This window comes from Frieseomelitta varia, unplaced genomic scaffold (assembly GCF_011392965.1).
Source record: "Frieseomelitta varia isolate USP_RPSP 00005682 unplaced genomic scaffold, Fvar_1.2 scaffold_883, whole genome shotgun sequence".
In the NCBI taxonomy this organism is placed as follows: domain Eukaryota; kingdom Metazoa; phylum Arthropoda; class Insecta; order Hymenoptera; family Apidae; genus Frieseomelitta; species Frieseomelitta varia.
This window is the reverse complement of record NW_025110682.1, coordinates 204644-217021: the sequence shown is the minus strand read 5'-3', so window position 1 is coordinate 217021 and position 12378 is coordinate 204644.

Below are 12378 nucleotides of genomic sequence, written 5' to 3'. Positions count from 1 at the left end.
AGGTAAAGCCGCCGGATAAATCTCACCTTGGATAGGTCAGGTTGGGCCAGAAGGATTCCAATAAGGAATGGAGGACCGTACAGGGGTCACGTGGCGCTTCTCTCTTTTCTCTCCCTTCTTCTCTCTATCTCCTCTCGTATGTACTTCTTTCATCCGGGGAGTCTCGCACGACCAGGTATACCTACCGCAACCCTTCCGCTCTAACACACAACCTTTTCGCGTGCTACCAGCTACGCGCGTGTGCACGTACGCGAGCGCGTAACACACACACACACACACACACACCGGTCGATCGACAAATCACCGCGACACGCGACCGACTTTCCTGCCGCCTTTCTTTAAACATTCAACCAAGAAGGGTTGCTGGCCACGTGCCACCACGGGTTTTCACGTCTCTTCCGCGTTGCACGCGCGCGAGACAACCGGTCCACTCTCTGCGCTGCTCCTCGAGGAGCTTCTCCTTCTCCCTGCGACTTTGTCTGACTCACCGATCTCTTTTAGAAATTGCAACATCGTTGCATGTGTAACGTTGCTGATTTCACGTGCGCGCCTGTGAAACCATTTAGAATTTCGTGACAGGCAAATGCTGTTAGACCATCAAAGTCGATTCAATGCCTGAAACGTTGCTAAATTCAATCGTTTGCGATCGCTGTTTCGTCAAGAAGTTGAGTCATCATTGCGATTCGAAATGAACCGTGAATGATCATTTTGGTTTGATTGATTTCTATCGAAGTATAAAATTACTTGTAACGATAATCCATCAGTTTCAAAAATTGAGCACTTATTGTTCATTCAGTCTATTTTCCCGATTATTTTACATATTTAAAAACTGAAAGAAGTAACGTTCTTTAACTATCTAGTTCAAATCTCCGTGTTAACTGGAGAACTTTCTTTAACCACTTGCAGCCGATTGCGTACCATAACGAGTGACCAAACCGTATACAATAATTCGTCGCTCTCGTTCCGAACTCGTCGGTATGATATCACTGGATAGAAATTACTGAGAAGTAATAAATTTATTACTTGTTTCGCCTATATTTTCGTTTTACTTAAATAAACTGAGAAATTATTACAATTTTGGAGCAAAAGAATTCTCTACGTGCGTGTCATTTCAGCGCAAGAGGTTAATCATAAATATTCGTGCAAAGTCAAGCGACTAACAGAATGCTACGTGTTATTGTAATATGTAATAAAATTCAATCGATTTTTCGTTGCTTGTGCCACCCTCCAATCGCCAGATCTTGCTAGATATGACATGCTGTATGACATGACTTAGGTACCCAGCTCCCGCGAGGTACCCAGCTCCCACGTCAAATTTATTCGTCGATGTCGATCGTAATCTCCGGCAGACTCGAGTGTTTTTCCTCCGCGAAAAGTTCCACGCCGGCCGACTCGCGCGACCATAACTCTTCGTTACCCGTGGCACCGGTCGGGACATGCAAATTATGAACGACGCGGGCCCCCTGTTCCCCGGCCCGTAGCCATCCAGCGATACGATCTTTCTCATCGTCGATGACGAATGCGTCGATGCTGGACGAGCGAGGTACACGGACGTCCTTGCGGTGCACGTCGGAAAAGGAAACGTACTTCTCGTAATGAAACCTATAATGCCACGTACCGCGAGATAATGCGAGAGTGCGCGTAGAGCGTGGCAGGCCTTGCTTCACCTACGCTCTTTATTCCATTTGCTCGTTTTCCTTTTTCATTGATTCTTTGTGCCGCGTGGTTTGCTTATCGCACGGGGAATTCGCTTCTCAGGATTCCAAGGATTCTTCGTGCCCTCGAATAAAGTTAGTAGCCAAATCCTGTTACGTACGCACAGTTTTATTGTCATTGTTGTTGCAATACTGTAATATGGAATTTCGGAAATTCTCTCTTTCTCGATACAGATTACCTCTCGAATAAAGTGTGCGATAAATATTTCCTTCAAACTATCAATTTACATTAGAGACAAATTTAGACTCGATATTATAGAATTGTACCAAAGATTTTTGTATCCATGAGTAGATACAAGTACATACAGTTTTATTATTACGATAATTTGACAAATTCCACGTTGCTCTTATTTTCCTTCCTTTCTCGATACATCGAGATTACTTTTAGCATTTTCGAGTGAAATATTTCCTCCAAACTGTCAATTCACGTTAGAAAGAAATTTAGACTTGACAATGTGGAATTATTTGGGAAATCGCTGAGTTTTACATATATGGAAAACTTTCATGTGACGAATGTTGGAACTTGTGGTACGAACGTGTCGATGAAACGAATCGCGAGAAGCGCCGAAGCGAAATGACGTACAGTCGCGAAAGTCGAAGTTTTCACGGGTTGCCGATCTATCCATCTAGCTTGCGCATAGCGGCGTCATGCATATTCATCTCTTCTGACTGGTCGATCTGCGTGATAATCGACCGGAATATTTTTAGAGAACGTTTTCCAGCATTTTAATGTTAATTTTTCATCCAGCGGCTGGCTTCCTCCCGCCGTTGCATATTCATCGCTGGGATTATTGCTTTCGCGACAGACCGTGTCTTTGCAGCCGAAAATAGAACGCTCGCCGCTTTTGAAAACGTCTGAAGCTCATTATCTCTCGTATTGGCCTTTACTGGTTTCTTACGGTGTTTTCCAAGACTGTCGAAATTTGTGTCGTTTCAAGTAAATTTCGACAATCTTGACAGTCTTGTTGAAAATCTTCTGAAGGTTTGAAAATCTTCGATGTCTTGGATATTTTGGTAAATACTGCACTTGAACTGATACGAACTTTTGAAAACAATGGAGACGTTGCTTGAAAATAGACTGACGTTCATGTAAATGTAATAATTTAGAAAAATGCAAGCTCAATAGAGGTTTCATTCGCCAATTGAATTACGATGTGCAGCTCACATTAGATATTTCACGCAGTTTCTGCAACTTTTAAAATTTTCCATAAATTCATGGAAATCCGCAGACTATTTATAAGTATATTGCGAAGTTGAAGTTAATAACCATGAAGTTATGCTGCGAGCTAGCATGAAATTGAAGTTGAACAGCTACTCTGATAGCACCAGACCTTAACATCAACCAACTAGGTACGGTCTGTTTTCAAAGAATATTTAAGTTCTGGTTTTTTTTTTTTTAAAGCACGTGAAGAATGGTGTGATATTCCATTAAATGTGTATGATTTCATTTCTAGGAAGATTCAAGCAATACTATCAATGGTAGTCCTAGCTGGAATTTTCTTCAATTTTATTTCTAATGTACGAAATATTTTGAATAAGTATCATATAGCATAAGTATTTTGAATGTCTACAATATTATTCAGGATCTGTACGATTTCTAAAAGAATTCGGTCAAAATCATCAATGATGCTTTTCTGTCTTGTAATTTTGTAATATAAATTATGTTTTTCTTTTTTTTTAAAGAAAAAGCAAATTGCAATTTTGTGAAATTTCAATTTAAAAGTTCAAATCTAACTTCTTAAATGAAGTTTAAGAGCAAACGTTAATCATTTGAAAACTCGATTTGTTTTCAATGTTGTCGCGCGTCCATTCGTTTCTCATTTATTAATATATAATTATTATTAGAATGTAATTTACTTTTTATGATTCTGAAAACAATTTCCAACCTACGTACAAAAGTTTTAAAGCAAATTTGTATTTTCATCTCCAGCATGACGTATGAGTTCAAAGGGTTAATAAGTATGAATTATAAATAAACTACAGACCAACGTTTTATATTTAATGTTACAATTATAGTAAGGTAATTTCTAAGAATATTGGGAAGAAAATTACAAGACAAGTAATAAAGAATAGAAGATGTTCCCATCGTTTCCTCTATACACGCGAAATGAATTTCCAACTTGACAACCCATTAGCTGTTAATTGTAAGAGTGATTCGACGATTCCCCTTTCTCCCATTTCACTTTCTTCCGCTCTATGTTTACGTGGTGGAGCAAATGGTAAACTTGGCTAAGGCCAGCGAACGATACCGCTCGCCGACGTTCAATATGCTCGGCGCGCAGCTCGCGGCGCATCGCGCCTCAAGGACCGGGAACGCGCGGTTGCGCCTAGCCAGCCGGATAAATGATGGAAATCACCATATTCATCGTATTTGTCGGCACGGTGCGCGCAGCTGAGCCGCACGCCGTATTTGGCGCTCGCGTATGCTAATTCCCGTGGATTGGCAGGCTTAGCTGCGCATGTACGCCAACGTCCCAGTTGAAAGGACGAGCGTAATCCTGCGCTCCTGGTCGACCGTGTCGTCGTGAATTATTCCCCGGGACAAGGCGAACCTTGTCGCCGCCAAGGTGTTTCGCTCGGATCTTACGTTGCGTTCCTATTGGAACACGCCAGCTTTTCACGCTTGGCGTAGTAGAATCTCTTTTCAGAGACAGAGACAGTTTAATCGGTCTTAATTTTTCTCACACTCGAGAGAGATGTTGAATTATTGTAATTATTGTTCAATGCAACTGATAATTGACTTATTGGGAAGTTGGGAAGAAGGAGAAATTGAAAGAAAGTGTTGGAAGATTATTTTTGATGTCGAAGAAAATCTTTTTATCTTTCTCCTTTTAAGTTTTTAATTTTTGAGCTTTTAGAGTAGACAGTAGACCTCGTATTTGAATTTGATTGTAATTAGCTCGTGGAACAGGAAGGAACGGTCGGACGTTGGAGATTGTTTTCGAGACCTTTTCATCAACTCACGAGGCCAGAAGAAGATTTTCACAATTTACTTCGATTTCTTTACGAATTTATTTCACAGATGTGATAGGAATAAGAGAATCAGACATCGGAGAACTATTTTTAAGATCTTCGTGAGGTACAAGGGCAATGAAAGGTTTCAAGATTTCAGTATTCAAGTTTTAAATGTTCAGAACCGTGCAATTTCTAAACAATGAGAAATCTCTTCAAGGTCTCAACATTCGATCGTTAAAACTCGGCGAGTCGATTAAATCGGCGGCTGACAGTCGGCCTACGGAAAATAGAAAGGGAAGCGGAGTAACATACGGTGTCCGTTATTCGATGGACCAATTGTAACAGGCGTTGTCGTTGCGCAAAGGACAAATGTATTTTTGATTAGTTTGTAGTCAGTTCGTTGGTACCGCCGAAATCACACGAAACCAATCGTTCCAACGTCGAAACTGCGCTAATCGATCTCGTGACAATCGCGGAGAGACGTTATCGAAGTTTCTCACGATCACACCGATGACTCGGTGATTTTCCTCGTGGCATTCGAGGATCGACGAACGAGTGAATCAGTGACACCGGCTGTGCGCGCGATCGGTACGAGCGATCGTCGATAGCTGTCCTGTGGGAAGTGTAGTCGATACCGGGTCATCGGCGTGGAATGGAAGGACGCGTGCTTGGAGCGTGCATGCGGCGAGAGAGACACAGGAAACAGGAATCGAGGAACGGATTCCGCGTCGGTTGTGAAACCGATGAAGCCGATTATCATCCGGCGGAATTCGTTTGTAATCCTTGCGATGAACGAAGGTCGTGCGCCGTCGGCCGATTCTTGGAAAGTTCCTCCGCGTTTATTAATTTCGCGCTGTTGCGTAACTCGAAGAAAACGAGCTGACACTCGCGGAAATATCGCGCGACTCTCTCGGTTCTCTTCTTCCTTGAAGAACTGTTCGATTTCCTCTCGACGATGGTTGTTTGGAATTTTCCAATTTTCCAATTTTGCGTAATCTCTTTTCTTTTTTTATCGTCTTACATTTTGAATACAATTGCCAGAAAATATGGAGAATGCGTTTCTTCTGCGTATGGTGTTAAACTCAGATTGCGCTCTTTTATTACAAGAAGTTAATTGCATCCATGCTTGCCGGTCTCGGGTGTTTCAGAAACTTTCTACTCTTCAGACCTAAAATTTATACTAAGATAATTTGCTCCAGTTCCTAGATTGTCCACTATCGTTAACGATCCGACTCGCTACGATTTCATTACATTTGTTATGTACATATCGTTTTAATTGTACCGTTAATCTATCAATGATAGAGACTGAAGTCGTAACTTTCTTTCCGCATGAACGGAGCAGATTTACATAAAATTTTCGCAAGAATGTCGTTGTTCACATATACAGCCGTCTTCTATACCTCTATTTTGAACGAATCAGAATTTCTCCGTATCTTATATTTCTCTTATATTTTAAAGCTCCTGTTACAAAGATGAATTTACTCTCGACACGATTCCTCATACTTGTACGTACATATATGCTCAGTATTAGAGGAGAACGATAAACGAGAAAAAGATATTGATTATTTGAGAAGAGACGACAGAAGAAGGATAAACGTAACACTCTCGCAAATCGAACGTAATCGTAATCGATTACGTCGCGCCGGTTACACAGAATCCAGCGACAATTACGCGATCTCTCGTGCAATGGATCGTTGTCCGCGCTTCTTCGCCTGACGCTCGTCCTCTCGCTCGCTCGCTAATGAAATATCGACGAGCGTTTACCATGTGATTTAATTAAAATCTCTCGCAACAGTAGCCGCGAGAAATCGCGAGATAGCGGCGCGTTTTTTTGCCACGGGAACGCGACCACGGCCTCGCGGAAAAATGGCTCGGGCGTTTTTTGCGGTGATAATCGATCGGACGGTAGACTCGGGGAGAAATCGTACCGGTCGACGGTTAGAAGAAGGATTTTACTTTTAAAAAGCGGCGGCAATCTACGCGACGAGCCCGCAGACGAGTTGCTGGACTTTCATCGGCAGGCCGGCCTGCTTGATTGCCGCTTGGTTACCGCAACCTGCAGTCGCTGGTTCCTCCGCAATTGCGCCAGTCTCGCGTGATACGCGCGCCATATGTCCCTATGCAAATTTCCATCTCATTTCCGGTAACGACGCCTGGATAACGACGCATTCCGAGCCGACATCTGGCGATCTGCGATCGGTTAAACGTTTCGCGATGGGATAAATTCGAGAACGAAACGAAAGAGATTGATTAATTTCTGATTGTTGCCTCTTGTGAGAATATTATACAAAAGTATATTGTATAAAATTAAAGAATTATAGAATTAAAAAAAAAGTAAAGAGTAATAAGTTGCACGAAATTAAAGGATTATATGAAAGAATTATCAAATGTCTCTTTTTCTATTTTCTTTAAAGCAAAACATACTTAAGTTGCAAAAATGTTAAATGTCTTTACTCAAGTATTTAGTAGAAAGCCAATCCAGTGCAAATACTCTTTCATGTCAAAATCCCCACTATTAAACTCTCGCGCTGGAATGACGTGCACGTCGAGAATCATTTGTCACAAATGTGCAATATTTTCTCAGTTTTAAGTATATTTAAGTATAACTCAGGCGAAACAAATAATGAATTTATTACTTTTCAATAATTTCTCTTTCGACGTGTTCAAAAGAAAAAGAAAGCGACGAATTATTTATATATATACGGTTCGGTCACTCGTTACGGTCCGCAATCAGTTGCCAGCGCAAGTGGTTAAATATAGTTCGAACGTTCGACAACGAAAGTACATTTTTTTTCAAGCGCAAGAGTTTCCGACTTTCAATGGAAACTTATATATTATATAATAATGGAAATTTACATAAATTCTAGCAAAGTTGCACCGGATTTTGACAATATTCCAATTGACCGATCGGTCGATTACGTGGACCAGAAAATTTACGAATTCCCATACGAAAGTATTTGTTCAATGATGTATTGTTGGACGCGATTGAAATTGCATTTTTCCGCGAAAAACATTAGATGCACGATGTACGACGTACATTTCGATCGTCTATTTCAACGAAGAGTCATCGGTGAACGAAGCAATGTTGGAAACGGGTTAAAAGAGCGTGTGTGTCCTGCGCGTTCGTTCGTGGCCCCGCGATAATATCTGGGCACGAAAACGGGCTTTATTATATATGGCCGGTTTTATTATTCTCTCGGTGGTTTCGGGGCCCCGTCCGCCGCCTGATGGTTACCGCGTTGATGCGGATTTAATTATATTGTTTCGTGTAAAGCTGGATTCAGATCGCTCGCGTTAATGAGCGATTCCAATCGGAAGGTACCCGCGTCGTGCTGGTACGAATCTCTCTCTCTCGTCGGCTCTCCGTCGAGGCGTTCCGCCGCGGTGCTGTAATTAAAACGAGACTGGCAATCTAGAAAAATGCGCTATTATGTTAAGCGTTTGTCAGTCATCGCGGCGGTGTGATTTAATTGCGTCCCGCTGGTCCGTGGGACCATTTCCAATTATCGTTATTGCCGGGACGATCTTCAGAAAATTCTTCGGCGCAATCATACTCGACATGCATACATATCTATTCGATTCTGCGAATGTGTTTTATATCGAGCTTAATGGTCGGGCGTTTGCGTTTAATTTGCGCCGAATTGGCGAGTGGAATTCAATTTGTTCCTTGCAATGTCAGAAATATAACGAGACAATGGGAGGGGGGGATTGCGTAAATTTTAAAACAACGATATCAATGCACGTAAAGTCAATGGCTCTAATGGCCTCGTTGATGAGAGAATTTTTGAAGGAATGGAATTCTAAATCATAGATATAAATGAGAACGATAAATAACCTTAATTTATGCAGTTAAAATATAGATAAACTTTTCAGGCTTCGAGTGTTCGATGATAGAGTATGTAAAATAATTTACTAGATTCTGATCCTTTTTTTTTTTTTGGTGAATTTTTGGCAAACCCAAAATTATTTTTCTATTGCTTTATTTACAAAAGACACCCACCACAGGAACATTCACGTTAACGACAATAAAGAAATTATGGATGTTCGTGCATGTTTGTAGAAAAATTTATAAATTCAGAGAAAATGTACGAAATATCGTACGACATTTTATACGTACATTTCTTCGATTATATTTTCAAAAGTACGAATTCGCGGAGATGTCGGTAATCCTAGTGACGAGTGTGGATTTGCACGGGACACGCTAGTCAGCGCTGGTCAGTTAGGCTGCTCGCTACGCAACGAGGGAGCTTAATCCGGGACGGCGGGGACATCGTTGGAGAAATCGAAATTCGAAGAAGAAGAGAAGAAAAAGCGATCGACGAAGAAAAATCGACATTCCTCCGACGATATTTATCGCTCGTCGTCCCGTCGGCATAACGTCAGAACGTTACAGAAAATTCCAGCGTTCTGCCCTTGAATGGAGGACACCGCTCTCGTCTAGGAGCATTTTTATCGATGTTCAGCGATGCTGTGTCGCTCGAGCAAAAACCGAAGGTCACCCCGACCTGGGTGAAGGAATATCTCGTTTGCACGCGAGCATCTAAATAACCCTCTATGCAAAGAATCCCGATGGCAAGTGTACGAGTGACGTCGGCACCGTGAAATCCCAAACCCGGCCGCGAGGAATCCGCGATATGTGCTAATTGACGCGTAATTGACGCGGAATTGACCCTTGCCCGCGACAGAAAACCGCACGGTGAAAAGCAATTACCGGATGTTGCTCTGCCTTTCTCTTAATCGCAGCTTATGCGGCTGGAATCTTGATCCGGAAACGAGGCAAACGCGTGAAATGAAAAAACAGTTTGGGTGGAATTGAAAAATCAAGAATTGGCCATTGGTCGGGAAAATTGACTTCACGAATTGTTAATGATCGATAATGACCTTTGATTTGACCTGGAAAATGGGATAAATTATGTGCACTGTTCTACGAGCAACGAATGGGAGAACGAAACGAAACGGAGCATGAGATAGAATTAATTCCACGAGTTATCGATGGCAGACGGTGTTAAGTGAAAAACGATGGTTATCAGACTTTAACGATTAATTAAAAGAATAAACGCAATTAACCCAAGAGCGGCGAAAAGAAAAAAAAAAAAAAGGAAGAAAAAGAAAGGAAAGAAGGAGTGTTTGAGGAAAGGAAGGCGAGGAAACGAAGTAACGACGCAGTGACGACTGATTATTCATGATTTGGGGAATGCTCGATGCGCTTACGGCCTCGTCGGATTAGCATACCTTCGCATAAACTGCGAAATAACGTGCTTGTGCACGCATGCAACGCAGCGCACGCAACCTCTGGCTCGGACCCGTTTCATTCTCTTACCTAGAGAAGAGGAGAGACAAAGACGGGGGAGAGGGGGAGAGGAGACGAAAAAGGGAAAGGGACGTTGGTCGATGGAAGGGAAAACAAAAAAAAAAAAAAGAAAAAAAAATTCGCAAAGAGATAAGGGACGAAGAAACGGCGAGACGATGCAGTTCCTCCTTCTAAGCCGACACATTAACATTGTGCTTTATCGAAGCCGCTCATCGTGGCACATCCGGATTCAAATTACGCCTGGCTTACGCTTATGTTTATTTAACCAGTTATTAAAATTACATTAAGGGGTCTTTCTTAATTATGTCGCTCGCAGGGAACGTCCTCGGCCCCGAATGAGCGACCTGTAATTCCGGAAGGAATCGTACGTCGGTGTGCGCGAGACAAGGACCAAGGTAAAACTGGACGGAAGGGATAATGATAAGAAAAAGAGAGAGAGAGAGAGAGAGAGAGAGAGAGAAAAGAAAGAAGAGAAAAGGAAGATGAAAGGAGTCGAGAGACAGACGAGAGCGTGTGTCTCGCTCGTTGGTCGCGTTTCAAAGGATCGAGCCTGTTACGGAACGATTCTGAGGACAGATTAGTTTGCACGGGGATCAACGACCTGAGGCCCCTGTCTTTTATTCACCGGCTTTCCTTAAATATCGACGAATCAAAGCGGTGCGACGATATTGCGCAACTCCAGTTAAGCAGGACTTGTCACCGAGTGGTATCCAACGATCGCGATGGCCTCCATTTCCCAGAAACGGATCTTTCTTTTCCCTTTCTTTCTCTTTTCTTTTCTTTTTTTTTCGAGGAAAGAGAAGTTTGCCGTTGTTAGACTTGGTCTGGCGAAAGTTGAACCGTCTGAATGAATGGTTTTCCCCTTGTCTTACAATGCTCGAGCTCGTAACGTGAATTATACGCGTGATTTTGATTTGAAGAAAAAAAGAAGACAGATTGTAATCCTAGGAAATTACGAATTGGAAATTTTGAATTTTGCAGATTCGTAGATACAAATTATGTATTTCACGTCTAACTTGACGTTACAATTACAACGACTAATGCTTAAGAAGATTGAAAAGAAAATTACGAGGCAAGGGATTGGCTCGAAAAATAAGAGTAACTATAAATTAGAGCTATATGGGTATTTTCAGACCTTGGTTGAAATCTCATATAATCCAACAAATATGTACTCCGGTAATCTCTTCGTATTAATCATTCTCGCACACGAAGGAGGCTCCTATGGCAGAGAAGATGGTAATCCAACTGTCTTGTCACCCGAGGATCACACAGACTTGAAAACGAGGATAACCATCGTAGCTTCGAAGCTTAGATTCTACCAATTTTCTGAAATTAATCATCGTCGGGCACTGACGGAAGATTACGTTAGCTCTTGATAGTGTTGTCGTGCTCACGACCACGTTCTCGATTGATTTTCTCAAGCTTTTCTCGGACCATTTTGTTTCACGAGCAAACGAAACGAACCGACGACAATTATCGCGATAATTTATGCACGCTAAACACCGGCGCTTAGCATCTTGGATACTTACGTTCTACCGACAACAATTTTCCAAAATTAATCATCGTCTAGCGTCGGTGGAAGATTACGAAGACGTTAGCTCTTGACACTGTTGTCGCTCGACTAATTTTGTTCTCGATTAATTTTCTCAAACGTCTCGGCCATTTGTTTCCTCGCCACAGAACAAAGTGATGGTAATTTATACGTAGCTCTTTTCGAATACTTGGAATCTTACATTCCACCAACAATTTTCCAAAATTAATTATCCGATGCAACAACTAATGTGGAAGATTACGAAGATTACGTCGGCCAGTTGATAGTGTTTTCGCTCGTTTTCGATTGATTTTTTTTTTTTTTTTTTAGTTAAACATCTCGGTCGTCTGTTTCCTCGTCAAAGAATAATGTGGCGACAATTATCGCGACAATTTATGAACGTGACTTTGATCTTTAAATACTTGGAACCTTATATTCTATCGATTGCAGAAATTTTCCGAAATCAATCGTTGTCCAAGCGTCACGAGGACTACGTCAGTTGCTCGATCGCTGCTCTCGATTGACCTTCGCACGATTGAACCCCTCGCGCCAAATTCATTTTTCAAATCACTCCTTACATCTTTCTCGCGAGACGAAGCAACGACAATTATAGCGACAATTTATGCGCGTTAAACTGGCCGGCGTGTGTAACAGCGTAATTACACCGTCCGTCGTCCGAGGTAACAGGCTACAAATTGCGAGCAAATTTCGCATTAGGGCTCGCGCCATTGGCCCCCGACTCGTATGTTGCATCGTCATCGAGCTCTCAGATGACGCCGCGGCCAGTCGACGAGAGAAGGACAAGCCGACTCGGCCAGTGACAGCGGAGGAAAGCGTCTATAGGTCTCGTTTACCATCGTCATCAC